Source organism: Lycium barbarum, chromosome 8, assembly GCF_019175385.1.
Source record: "Lycium barbarum isolate Lr01 chromosome 8, ASM1917538v2, whole genome shotgun sequence".
Taxonomy (NCBI): domain Eukaryota; kingdom Viridiplantae; phylum Streptophyta; class Magnoliopsida; order Solanales; family Solanaceae; genus Lycium; species Lycium barbarum.
In genome coordinates this window covers 10,877,890-10,891,664 of record NC_083344.1, presented here as the reverse complement: position 1 = coordinate 10,891,664, position 13,775 = coordinate 10,877,890, and the positions used below count along the sequence as shown (strand labels likewise).

The window sequence follows — 13,775 nt, the reverse complement described above, 5'->3', positions numbered from 1 at the left end:
CTTCCTTCTTGCCCATCATAGCAGAGAGTTAGCAATCCCATGCATTTTTCTTGATTTGCAATATATATTACTCAAGTAACTTGGCTTAGGAGTAACATATGATCTGCAAACAATTCAAGCCACGACAAAGAGAAAAGAGAGTATACAACAACGATTCTGAAACAGCATTTTTTTTTTTAAATAAGGTAACATTGAAAGAACAAATTTGGAATACATAGAAAAGTACTGGCTTTTTACTATAAGGACACAAAATGAAGAAAAAGATGGAAAATTGAACAAAAGTACTGTAGCAATAATATATATTAATACAACTCCATCATTTGTTCACCACGACAGAGTAAATGAAAAAGGAAGGAAATAGCTGGGAGAATGCAGTAGACATCTGAGGATTTATCTTTAGCCTCTAAAGCTGATGTATCGGCAAAGTGAATTGTAACCATCTGATTTACATTTGCCTGCAAAGAATATTACACTGGTCAAAGTAACTGGGAAAAAGAAAAAAGAGAAGTTACTCCATTTTATGTGGCACTCTTTTTTCTTTTTAAATATGTTAAAAAAAAAACAATAACGCCTTTCCATATTTGAAAACAGTTTAATTTTAAACTTGTTAGTCTACCCCTTATTGACATGTTTTTATATCCACAGAAATGACATGGCATGTTTAAGGCTAGAAGTTCCAAAAGTATTCCTTCCTTTCTCAAACTCGGTGCCCAGTCAAACTCAGCCACATAAAAATGAAATGGAATAGGTATAAGTTCGTCTATACTCACGCATTTTCCTAGGGTAAGAGCGCTCCAGACTTTTCACACATGGTGCTTCAAAGCTACTTTGATAATGGGACATTTTTTGTGCCAAGGATCTGAAGCTCGCCCCCTCCCCTCATATCTTCAGCATATTGCTTAATCTTCACAGCGGAATCTTCAAGCTGAGCGTTATCTCCAACTTTGATAATTTTCAATGAACAGACATCCCCGAAACTAGGCGGAATCTCCTCAAGCTTACGACATCTCCACAACTGTAATTTCTCAAGCACAGGAAAGGATTCCTCTCCAACCTCCCACTTAGCAAGAGTCATGTCTCCCAACTTCAAAAACTTGAGATTCTCAAAGGCGTCTCCCTCCCCCATGTTCCATTCTTCCTCCTGGATGATTGCGTCACCAAGAAACAGCTCCTCAAGTTTGGGCTGTCTCGCTATTGTTGATAGTGAATCAGATGTCAAAGGAAACCCCATCAACACCAATTTCTTCAAATTCGAAGGAAAGTGAAAGTCCCACAACCAATTTGTCACTGCAGAGGGCCCGCTGTTATTTAATTTGAACTTTCATAACCTACTCTGAGGGCTTCTAGTTCATTTCAGGAATCCAAATTCGGGAACCAATGTCGCTCTGTTGAACAATCCCCTGATTCCTTGAGACAAAATGCAAGCTGTTGAAGATTGGGAAACCTTTTGAAAATATCCTCCATGTCTTTCGAGTAGGACAGCAAGGGTTTCTGCAATATTCTCAAGTTGTCTAACTTTGAGTCCACTGGTATCAGTATTGGTTCATCACTATCCAAATCAAAGAGAGAACAAGAATTTATGCTAACCACTCGCAACTTAACAAGATTCCAAATTCTCGGTAACAGTACCAAGGTCGGTCCTTTGTTATACACGGACAGGGTTTCTAGATTCCAGAGGTTTGAGAAAGACAAAGGGAGAGATTTAACTTTAGTCCCAATGTTTAAGAACCTCAAATGAACCAACATGCATATTTCTTTTAGCAAAGAATCATTCACCTTGATAAAAGTACGATTCAGGTTTAACACTCTAAGAAGCCTTAAGTGTCTTCCTTGACATGTATCAGAAAGATGGTGGTCCAGCTCGTCTCCAGTTATCTTCAATGAATAGAGGTGTTTACCAGAATGCAGTTTCTTTTTTGATTCGAACAGGACAAAATTGTTACCCGAAAAGAGCTCCTTATCATAATAAATGGTCATTTGATGTGGCATAAAATCTGAAGAAGATGATGGAGCACTTGAACTTATCAAGTCAAACAACTTTTCCTCTCTTTTATCAAACAAAATTCATGCACAAGATCATGAAGCTGGCAAGTTGGATCATCACCTATCTCATTGAAAAAGATTACCAAGCTACTGGAAATTAAATTACCCAAATAAACTTCCACCACTTCTTCCACACTCTTCATATCTGTCTGTTCCACAAGTCCTTCGGCACGCCATAATATTTTCAACGTGTCAACTGTAATTGCTGTGTCCTTCGAATAACATGCAAGGTAAAGCAAGTACGGCTTTAGGTGATATGTTAAATGGTCATAACTTAATTCTATAACCTTCATCACTTCCACTTCATTGTTGAAAATAAAGGAACTCAAATTATTTTGAACTTCAAGCCACACAGTTTTTTTCTTTTCCTTCCTTGCTATGGCTCCAGCGATCAGATCAACCACCAAAGGAAGCCCTTTACAATTTTGGGCTATTTCTTTTCCAACATCCAATAGTTCGTCAGGGCAACTGTCTTTTCCAAATACCCTTTTCTCTAATAACTCCCAACTTTCCTTCGGTCTTAGCAATCGGAGGTTATGAGCGTCACTGTGGCGTTTTCCATGTAAAGCCACTTCCTTTGCTCGAGTAGTCAAAATAATTCTACTTCCTCTCCCAACTTCCGGGAAAGGTCTTGTTAACTCATCCCATGTTGCAGTATCCCACAAGTCATCTAAGACAATAAGGTACCTCTTACCAAACAGTTGTGTCCGTAGCGCGTCAGCAACATCAATATTCTCACTAAATTCCAAATCCTGTCCATTAACTTGATTATAAATTTTCTCCAACAACTTTTTTTCGTCATGTTCTTGGCCAACTGTGCACCATGTGCGAATGTTGAAATGACTAGAAACTGACTTATCAGTGAATACTTTGTACGCCAAAGTAGTTTTGCCCAAACCCAGCATACCAGTGATAGAAATGACATCTAGATCTGCCGGTCCTCTAGTGAGCTTCCTAATTATCCAGTCTGTCTCCTCCTCAAAACCTACAATCATTTTACCAGCTATTGATGACTTGCTTTCAGCTGGCTTGTAGGGAGAGTTTACAACAGTGAGGCCCCTATTCTTGGAAGTCCTCTCAAGTAAATGGGAGACATCTTCCCTGATAAGCTTGGTCTTTTTGATGGTACTGGGAAGTGCGAAAATGAGATGTAAGAGACCATTATCTCTTACAATAATTGAATCAATGACATCTTTTGCTTCATATGCCACATCTAAAACGCGTACCCAGAGATCTTTATACAATTTTTGCTCAATATTCACGAAAAAAGATCTTATGAATTCTAGGTCTTCTTTCACCCACCCAATTTCTTCCTCTATCAAAGTAACTGAATAAGCATTGGAATCTAGCAAATCATTTAAGTGCATGTTTAGCAGATGCATGAAGAACAGTCCATCACTCGTGGGGAAGCAACATTGAGATGAGTGTGGAGCTTTCAAGTAAACATTTTTGAGATCTTCCTTGAGGAGTTCAATATTTTCCAGCAAATCTAGAGTTGCACGGTTTGTTTCATCGGTACTCTCCCTATTTCTTGATTTCTCTTCTAAGTCGTGAACAACAGTTGAAACCTTCTTGATAAGTTCTCCAACACGTGCCAAAAGATTAACTAATTTGTCATGATGAATAAAGTCCTTGGGCATATCAGTAAGAATTATTAATAGGAATTCTATCATGACATGAATGTTTCGAGCCCCTAAAGTGCTAGCGGTAATAACATTTACCACGTGCTCTTGTAGGTGAATCAAATATTCTCTAAGAATGTCTGGAGAGGTTTGTATGAGCTTCTTAATGAAGCGCCCAACTTCTGCAGATGTTGAAGCTTTAAGATTTGTAAAACACTTGTGCATAACCTCCAGTTCAATAGGAATAATCTTCAAGAGTAGATGTGCTAGCTTGACGAGTCGAGAGTCTCCATCAATCTGCTGATCATACTCATCTAGCTCGGAGAATTGAGAGTCTCCATCGTTCTGATCATCCTCATTTAGCTCGGAGAATTGAGAGTCTTCATCAGTCTTTTCATCCCCATCTAGCTCGGAGAGTTGAAACTCTCCATCAATCTGATCATCCTCATCTAGCTCGGAGAGTTTAGAGTCTTCATCAATCTGATCACTCCAAAGGAAGAGTCCTACTGTCTCAGCCATGAGTTGAAACTGAGGTAAGACATATTCAACAATCTCGTGCTCAACACAACCATTCACTATAAACCTATGGAAATCTTTCATGTTGCCATATACATTTTGAAGAATCTCATATTGAGTTATTAATGGAAAAAGCTGTTCAGCAAGATACTTGGATAGATGATGGAGATTCAGGAGGAGGAAGTTCAACTGCTCATCAGTCATGGTGGCACTTGATTTAGAACGATGATGCAAGCTGATACAGTCATCCATATTATTGGCGAGGCTAGGAAGGACATGATGCATGCTGTATTTACACTTTACGTCGTTGTCACCGTCATCCAAAATTGCTCGAAGTAGATTCTCAACCTCTTGTCTTTTGCCAGTCATTATATCTCCAAACTCTTCCAAATCAAAATAAGAAAGCTGGACATATGTACAAATATATGCCAGCTCCCCTTTCAACTTTTCAACTCGATCCACGTCAAAACCTTTTTGATTTTCCTCATTCTTTAACTTTTCCATGAAATCCAAAACATCGACAACGTCCTTGCGAAGAGCAAAAAATAACACCTGCCAAAAGACGAAATGTCATATCAAATTTTCAAAGCCACATATCTACAATTCAATACTTTACTCTATCAAATAACATACCGATGAGTTGTTTGCTTCCTCTTTCTCTATTTCTCCTTCATTATCTTTTCCCTTTTCCATGATTGTAATTTTCCTTCCTTCCTTTCAAGTTCTCAACACCTGATGCATAAAAAGTACATAAAACTTAATTAGGAGAAAGAAGAGGAAAAGGTAAGGATACAAGAAAGAAACTGAAGAGAGAAGCATAAAAAAGTCATAGCAGGAAACAATTTTGTAGTTATAGCCAGACATAAAAAGTAATTGTACTAAACACATTTGATGGGCTCCAAACATTAGAAATAATCATGGGAAAGACTTTTTAAGGACTAGTATTTAATTTATTTTTAACCAACAACAACAACAACATGCCCAGTAGAATCCCACAATGTGGGGTCTGGGGAGGACAGAGTGTACGCAGACCTTACCCCCACCTTGAAAGGTAGGGAGGCTATTTCCGAAAGACCCTCAGCTCAAGAGAGAAAACAAGAAAACAAGACAAAAAGTCAGATAAGGACAAGCATATCAAAAACAATACGAAAACAAGGAATAACAAAAGCGAAAAAGTCATGATAAAACAGTCTGGAAAGAAAGGAGCATTAGGTACCATAGATATATAAGATAATCGAAGTACAAGGCCCAACAAATATAAGTAGAAATCAAAAATGGCAATAAACGAATGAGCAAAACTACAACTACTAGGATGAAAGGATAAGCAAGCTAGCCTTCTATCCTAATCTGAGTCCTCCACAGCCTCCTATCTAAGGTCATGTCCTCGGTAAGCTGAAACTGCACCATGTCCTGTCTAATCACCTCTCCCCAATACTTCTTCGGCCTCCCTCTACCTCTCTTGAAATTGTCCAAAGCCAACCTCTCACACCTCCGCACTGGAGCATCTGTGTCTCTCCTCTTCACATGCCCAAACCATTTCAGCCTCGCTTCTCGCATCTTGTTCTCCACCGATGCCACTCCTACCTTGTCCCGGATATCTTCATTCCTAATTCTATCCCTCGTAGTGTGCCCACACATCCATCGCAGCATTCGCATTTCCGTGACTTTCATCATCTGAACGTGAGAGTTCTTGACTGGCCAACACTCCGCCCCGTACAATAAAGTCGGTCTAACCACCACTTTGTAGAACTTGCATTTAAGTTTTGGTGGCACTTTCTTGTCACACAGCACTCCGGAAGCGAGCCTTCATTTCATCCACCCTGCACCAATACGATGTGAAACATCATTGTCGATATCCCCATCTCCCTATATAATAGACCCAAGATACTTGAAACTTCCTTTCTTTTAGATGGCCTGGGTACCAAGCCTCACTTCCTCGTCAACCTCATGCGGTACGCCACTGAACCTGCACTCCAAGTATTCTGTCTTGGTCCTACTCAATTAAATCCTTTAGATTCCAACATCTGTCTCCAGCCCTCTAGCTTAGCGTTAACTCCGCTACGAGTCTCGTCAATCAAGACTATGTCATCCGCGAACAACATACACCAAGGCACCTCACCTTGTATTTGTCGTGTCAATTCATCCATCACCAAGACAAATAGAAACGGGCTAAGAGATGATCCCTGATGCAACCCCATCAGAACAGGGAAGTGCTCCGAGTCTCCTCCTACCGTCCTTACCCCGGTCTTGGCTCTATCATACATGTCCTTTATCGCTCTAACGTACACCACAGGTACACCTTTAGCCTCCAAGCATCTCCATAGGACCTTTCTTGGCACTATGTTATAAGCCTTTTCTAGGTCGATGAATACCATGTGCAAGTCCCTATACTGCTCCACTAATCTCCTTATAATATGAATGGCTTCTGTAGTCGAGCGCCCCGGCATGAATCCAAACTGGTTCTCTGAAATAGACACACCTCTCCTCACCCTCATCTCCACCACCCTTTCCCACACTTTCTATAGTTATTGCAGCTTTGAATGTGGCCCTTGTTCTTATACAGGGGAATCATTGTACTCCACCTCCATTCTTCCGGCATCTTCGCTGTCTTGAAAATGACATTAAACAACCTAGTCAGCCACTCCAAGCCTACCCTGCCTGCACTCTTCCAAAATTCCCCAGGAATCTCGTCAGGTCCGGTCGCTCTTCCCCTGCGCATCCTACGAACAGCTCCCTTAACCTCCTTAACCTTTATACTCCTACAATATCCAAAGTCACAACGCCTATCAGAGTACTCCAAATCTCCAAACACAATGTCTCTGTCCCCTTCTTCGTTCAAGAGTTTATGAAAGTACGACTGCCATCTCTGTCTAATGTGAGCTTCCTCTACCAACACTTTGCCATCCTCATCCTTGATGCACTTCACTTGGTTCAGATCGCGTGCCTTCCTCTCTCTCGCCTTGGCAAGCCTGAACAACTTCTTATCCCCACCTCTGTCCTCTAGTTCTACATACAGGCATTCAAAGGCTGTTGTTTTTGCCGCCGAAACTGCCAACTTCGCCCCCTTTCTCGCCATCTTATACTTTTCCCTGTTCGTCCGCTTCTCTTCATCATCCTTGCTGCCTACCAACTTCACATACGCCTGCTTCTTTGCTTCCACCTTCCCTTGGACTTCTCCATTCCACCATCAATCCTCTCTGTGCCCTCCACGATGGCCTCTTGAGACCCCCAATACCTCTCTAGCTGCTTCCCTAATACAACTAGCCATCCTATCCCACATACTGCTCGCATCCCCCCTACTATCCAACACTCCCATAGCCAACTACTTTTCCCCCATCTCTAGGGCACTAGATAAAGTCAAACTCCCCCACCTAATCCTCGGTCGGTCATCCACGACCCGCTTCTTCTTCTTCCTCTTTATCTCCAAATCCATCACCAATAGCTTATGCTGGGTCGTAAGATTCTCACTCGGAATGAACTTGCAGTCCTTACAGAGGCCTTTATCATCTTTTCTAAGGAGCAAAAAGTCTATCTGAATCGCAGCTACCGAGCTACGGAAGGTTACCAAGTGCTCCTCCTTCTTCGGAAAACTCGAGTTGGCTACCACTAATCCAAAAACCTTCGCGAAATCCAGGAGTGAGACTCCTCCACCGTTTCTATCCTCGAAGACAAATCCTCCATGCACATCATCATAACCCCTCGAAACAGACCCAATGTTCCCATTGAAATCTCCTCCTACGAATAACTTCTCAGTAGGCGATATACTTACCACCACTTCGTCCAAGTCCTCCCAAAAGCGCCTTTTTTCCTCCTTGTCCATACCCGCTTGCAGCGCGTAAGCACTAATAATGTTCAAGGTGAACCCTTCAACGACCAACTTAATCACCATCATCCTGTCATTGATCCTCCTAACCTCTACCGCCTGATCTCTAAGCTCACTATCTACTAAGATCCCTACCCCATTCCTATACCTCGACCTACCCGAGAACCAAAGCTTGTACCCGTCCACATCCTTAGCTTTAGGTCCAACCAATTTAGTCTCTTGGACACAAGCAATATTAATCCTCCTCTTCTTAAGAATCTTAACTAACTCTATGGGCTTCCCCGATAAAGTCCCAATATTTCAAGACCCTACTCTCAACCTAGAAGCTCCCTAAAAAAATGTTGTGCAAAAATACAATTCTGCCAAATTTCTTCTCATCCTTCTTCCTTGTCCATCTTCTTTTTCTCATTCCATTATATTATGATCACATATCTAAAAACTGAAAAACAATGAGATATGCGTTGTAGAAAATTGAAGACTATGCTTATTTGTGGTAGAATTGAGGGGATAATGTTCCATTGAGATTAAATTGTCTATCCTTAATGATTTGGATCGGTTTGATTGGAGAAAATCGAAGAAGAACATGGTTGGGTTTTGTTGAGGTTGAAAAAAACTTGTTGAAGAAGGCCAAGTGGGTCTACTGATTTTTGCTATGTTGCTTGGACTCTTAAAAAATGCATACGGGTGCATCGTATTGACTATTGGAGCCTCAAAAATCATTGCATTTTTGGAGGATCTGACGTGGTGCGGCAACATTTAGGAGAGTCCGAGCAACATAGGACAATTTAGGTTGTATCTAAACATTAAAAATTGTTTGAAGCTGGTATTAGAAGGTTGTATATTAAATTTATAACCATTTGGTTGTTGTCAAGTTCATTTCATTTGGCTAAACTATTTTTACCATTTTCACACGAAAAGATCTCCATCTTGCAGTGTTTGTTAGTACTTATATTTTCAGACACTCAAACTTGGCGTCAATTGTCAGTCTAACACTTAAAATTACCCACTGATCAACTGGACACCTGACATTTTTTTGCGCGGATTGTCGTTCAAAGGCACTAGTCTTTAATTTTGCCCCTCATTTTGTTGGTATTTAATTTTTGCCCTTCGCCTAAAAACTCATAAGTTTCGGGTTCGAACTCCCGCTCAATCAAAAATTAAAAAAATTTCGATAGGCAGAGTTTTGGATTAAGACTCTACCTTAAGTAGAGTTTGCCTTATGCCTGAAGGCAGAGTCTTATGCTTGAAGGCAAACTCTGCCTTAAGGTAGAGTTTACTACCTTAAGGCAAACTCTTCGTTATAAGGTAGCAACTCTGCCTTAAGGGAGAATTTTGCCTGCCTTAAGGTAGAGTTTTGCAGGCAACTTCTGCCTTGCGAAATCCAAACTCCGCCTTACGATTTCTTTTAAACTTTTGACTGCACGGGGGTTTGAACCTCGAACTCATGAGTTTTTAGACGAAAGGCAAAAATTAAAGACCCGCAATTTGAGGGGCAAAAATTAAAGATCACTCCCGAATAATGGCAATCGTGCAAATTGCCCCACACCTATGTTGATTTAAGTGGGCCAAATCTCCAGTTAACTGTCTTGACATTGATACTTACTCGTCTTCAGACCATTTGTTATTTTCCTTAAATACCCTTAATAGCTTACACTAATAATTTCATCAGTGAGAGGGATTTTTTTCATATTCCTAGAAATAGGTAAAACAAATGTTCTTGAGATTCCATTCAACCCACCAAAGTTCTTTCACACTAGTTTTGTCTTTGCCACAATCTTTTTTTTTTTAATAAATAATAATATTTCCAATATTCTAATTTAATGGAATTTTGGGTATACTTATCTTAAAATTTTCCCCATTCCACAATTCTACTTCAATGCCAAATATTAAGCAGACTAATTAAGAGCATGAGTTGACTAACCCTTTTAGTTGATGAAAATTCTGAGAATAACCTCTGCTTGTTTGTTGATCCAAAAGGTAGCTCAAAATTCTGGAATTAAAGAGTGTGCGGAGGAGAATGTTTATAGAAAGACCAAAAGGACTTCTTTTAGTTATGCCAAGTTGCGTTAATAAAACAAAAATAGAAAGCACAAAGCATGAATAAATGGAGCCTCACTTGTCTGCCACAAAGTCTAAAAGGCCAAAAAAAAAAAAAAAAAAGGGAGCCGTGACTTACACTTACTAGATTGATAATCAGGTTTAGTTTAATCCAGTTTAATCAAATTCTAATGGAAAAATACTCTGCTCACTTCATAATTTATAGTGGGAAGGGTAAAAAATGTCTCTCTACTTTGGGAAAAAGGGTTAAAAATATCCTTCATTATAAATTTGGTCGAAAATACCCCTCACGTAATTAAAGTTTCATATATACACCCGTCTTAACGGAAATCTCCAACATAACCCGATTTTATTTTTATCGTTCCATTTAAACCAGACCTAACTAAATAAAAAACTCATATGAGTTACCCGTTCTTGTGCCTAGTGGCTCCAGATGTAGGACTTGGGAATAAGTTGGTCGCATATGAGTTTTTATATAGTTGGATCGGGTTTAAAAGTAAAATCGGATTATGTTGGGAATTTCCGTTAAAACAGAGGTATATATGAAAACTTTAATGATGTGAAGGGTATTTTTTTTCCTAAATTTGTAATGGAGGATATTTTTATCCCTTTTTCCAAAGTGGAGGGGCATTTTTGATCCTTTTCCCTAGTTTATAGTATTACTTTTCCATTTCATTTTGTTTGACACTATTTTCATAGTGGTCCGTTCCGATAATAATGACATCTTTATAACTTCTTAATTAAAAGTTTTTATATCTATATAAATAGTATGACATTCTTACGATAGCAAGATTCAAAAGTTTTATGATCACATAATATTTTAAGATTACAAGTTTCATAAATTAATTTCTTTAATAAACTTTATGCAAAGTCAAAGTATAACAAACAAAATGAAACTAAAGAGTACTTCTTGTAGCTTCCAGCATAAATGACAAACCAAGAAAGCATAAATGATGTATTTTGTACGGAGGAAAAAAATTTACTAGCTTATCTTTTGATGTTTGATAAGTAAAAATATGTTCATGTCGTACCAAAACTATTTATAACTAATTTAGACAAACTTATGGGGGTGAGGATGAGGAGAGTGGATTAATGCCACCACATATGAAACTTATTTTCTTATTTTTATGAGGGAAGTCATTTTCTTCATTTTTAAAGAATTTATGTTTCAGATTAAATGCCGTAGGAAAACAAAGAGAAAATGGAAAAAAAATCGACGTGTTTGCTGTGTACAGGATACGAGTATATATACAATTGAATGGAAGAAAAAAAAGTTCTATCCTAACTAACTATTTCACAACTATCTTATACATCATTAGCTCTGCAGAACCCCAATTCACATTATTAGACACCTTTGAGCATACTGAAATATCAATATACTCCGAAAAAATCAAATTAACTAGGGTTTCAACTTTTTGAGACCTTTACCTATTTGTTTTAGTAAAAATTATAAAGTTTTTTTTTTTTTTTTTTTTTTTTTTTTTGGTGGGCTGAGTTTGAGTGGAGGAGCGAAGGATTTCCAACTTCATTCTCGACCAAAGGGCTGCACTCGCAAAAGATAATCTTCTTCCCTTTTTTAACTTCTTGTATTTTTATTTGCTAGCTGCTTGTGTATGCTAAGTGGTTAGTGTTAATTGTTAGTTTAAGCTATGTTTATTGCTATTTTGACTTAGTTATGTTTATTAACTACTAGCTTAGGTATGCTTGTTCATGTCTAAATCCTGTCTATTCCGTTTATAGATGTGAGTTTCCTGTTTTAGTACCTTACTTAGTTTTGGTTTGCTTTTGCTATTCAGTTGGTAATTTAGTCCTTACCATGTTAGACTAGCCTGGTTTGCATATTAACTCAGCCTTAGACCATGCTTAGATGTTATTTTCTTGTTTAGGTTTAGCTTGTGCTATATATAAGTTTGCATAGTCTAAATTACATGTTTGTATTTTGCACATAAATGGACCCATTTGCTGGTATGTTTACATAGACATGATTAGTTGGATTAATGTTAGCTTAATAGACTATATGTTATTTGTGACTGGTATGAGGCCTGTCTTTTTTTTTTTTTTTTTGATTGATTAGTTAATCTAATATGATACAGTGTGATGAAAGGGAAGTTTTCCTGTCTGATTGGAAATTGGGCGTAAAATTTGATAATTGTTAATGGTATAAGGCATGTTTAACTATGACAAAATCATGTGTGCTTAAGTGTTAGTTTAAAAGATGATATCTGAGCCATCTAGACTTAGTGTGATGTCTTGTTAAATGCACTTATGAATCATTTGGATAAAAATGCTTAGGTTGGTTATGTGATAGTCTGATAAGCCTGTTTTAAGCTTAGATTTGGAGGCTGTTAACATGAGAATTCAGTATACATGTCTAAACTGTGCTAAATATGATATAATAGGTTAGGCATCTATGTTTGAATATGGTATACCTCTCATGTACCTGCTAAATGTGTCTATTATTCAATTTCACTACTTGATTTGGTCCTTCTTTAGTCTGAAAAGTTGCTCTTTTAAATCAAATAGCATTATCATATGTCAATAGTGTAATGGCTCTGTATTTGAAAAGTAGTAATGGAGTTTAGATCTACATATAGGGCATAAGACCTTGAAATTTGCCTACTTGTCCTTTAGAACAATTGAATGACATGACCTAAGATGTGTGTGTGTTACTTGCTCACCTGATATTATGTTGAATCTGCAAAAGCATGTCTACTATGCTAGTTAGTTCTTTATGTGAAAACTAGGTCTACCTTGCTTTCCTATAATCATGCCAAGTTCCAGATGAGAATAATTCACTTAGCTTGCGTACCCACCTGTTCAAAACCTGAGAGATTGCCCTCTGTTCTGCTTGCATACACTCTGAGACTATGCCAAATGAATATGCTCTCATGATGGTACTTCTCAATTTTCATTCATACTACTATACTGATGTCTATCTGCCCTTATAAGCATGTTTATATTAGATTTGACTAAGTCTAAGTCCTTGTATGAATATGCAAATTGTTTAAGATACGGAGGACAAGAGGATGTCACTTAGTGTGGGTGAAGGCCAAGGATGTGATTTACCTAGGGCCAGGGAAGGAGTGGAAAGGCTTTGAGTGCACACACTCAGCCTAGTACAACCAATCCTAGGCTGCTGGAGTTCTTCCTCATGCCTTCACAACATTATGGGGGCCTCTAACTTCCTTAAAGTTTGAAATAAGTGAGTTTGTGTGTAAAATGCATGCTAAAGGAACCATTGCTCATATATATGTACAGGAGTTGTTTTTTTTTGTATATATTATCCATGCTAAATACCTTTGAAATCTTAGTAGTGTTTTTTTGCTTATCTGTCTATGTGATTTTATGATCCAACTAGAGTATGGTTAAGATGTCCTATATCACCCCTCATTTTCCTTTGAACTTGAACATTATGAAAAAACCTTATTTGAACTCTGTTCATATGAAACCAGCCATGTCTGCCCCTTGTTTCCTATTTGTCCATATTGAAAAATGACACCTTTTACACTGATGTTTTTATGAACTCTTGTCTTCAAACATTGATACTATGGATAGCTGTATGCTTGTCTTATGGTAATATGCTCATTTGGTCTTAAAAGACCGGCCTGGTGAAAAACTAACTCATAACACACAGGATCAATATAACGGATAGTCTCAAACAGGCCAATACACCTTGGGCTCACTTTCCCTCCTTCCCACATCGCATGAAACCC

At 38.4% G+C, this 13,775-nt stretch overlaps 1 pseudogene; it reads right to left on the bottom strand.

Moving 5' to 3' along the window:
- Nucleotides 1-217: 217 nt before the first annotated feature.
- LOC132605916 (putative late blight resistance protein homolog R1B-13) lies at nucleotides 218-10,382 on the bottom strand (annotated as a pseudogene).
- Between the last annotated feature and the right edge of the window lie 3,393 nt (nucleotides 10,383-13,775).